The sequence below is a fragment of the Myotis davidii genome, unplaced genomic scaffold, assembly GCF_000327345.1.
Source record: "Myotis davidii unplaced genomic scaffold, ASM32734v1 scaffold862, whole genome shotgun sequence".
NCBI classification, from domain to species: domain Eukaryota; kingdom Metazoa; phylum Chordata; class Mammalia; order Chiroptera; family Vespertilionidae; genus Myotis; species Myotis davidii.
The window spans coordinates 312,005-312,553 of NW_006293230.1; positions in this window are offsets into that span (position 1 = coordinate 312,005).

Below are 549 nucleotides of genomic sequence, written 5' to 3' on the forward strand. Positions count from 1 at the left end.
TCGACCCTGATCCAGGACACCCTTCAAGGCAAACCAGCCGGCCCCAATCCGTGCACCAGGCCTCTATCCTATATAGTAAAAGGGTAATATGCCTCCCAGCATCAGGATTAGAGGAGCTGCGAGGCCTCCTGGCACCGCTAGCAGCGTGACGGGGCAGCGCCCAAACCCCCTGATTGCCCTGTGGCTCTGTGTGACGGGGGCGGGGTCACAACCTCCCTATCTGCCCTGCTCTGTTCATGACAGGGGAAGGCTCCCTAACCCCCTGATTGACCCTTCTCTGTTTGTGATAGGGGATGGCGCCCCCCCCCCCAGCCCCCCCTGGCATGGGCCCTGCTCTGTGTGTGACAGGGGGGAGCCGCAACCTCCCCATCGGCCCTGCCTTGAGTGTGATGGGGTGGCGCCCCAATCCCCCAATTGGCCCTACCCTGAGCGTGACTTAGGGTGGCATTGCAACTTCCTGATCCGCCCTGATCTGTGCATGGCAGGGGGGATCTTCCCAACCCCTGATCTGCCCTGCTCCGTGAGTGACAGGGGGGAGCTCCCCAACCC